Here is a 214-nt window from a genome sequence, read left to right on the forward strand (position 1 = left end):
CTCTATGTTTATATCAAACACAACTCTAAAAAGTGGCGCAAGTAATTTTCTGTGCGAATGTTTGGTTATGAAATAATGATTCATATCTTTTTTTTTTCTTTCAGGCGCATATTTACAAGCCTTGCTCTTTTACGCCCGTTATCGCCCGAGTGTTTTGGTGGTGTTGGGGAAGGAGGGGAGGGAAGGTCGATGGTTTCACCACACACACACAGAA

This window comes from Penaeus monodon, chromosome 32 (genome assembly GCF_015228065.2).
Source record: "Penaeus monodon isolate SGIC_2016 chromosome 32, NSTDA_Pmon_1, whole genome shotgun sequence".
NCBI classification, from domain to species: domain Eukaryota; kingdom Metazoa; phylum Arthropoda; class Malacostraca; order Decapoda; family Penaeidae; genus Penaeus; species Penaeus monodon.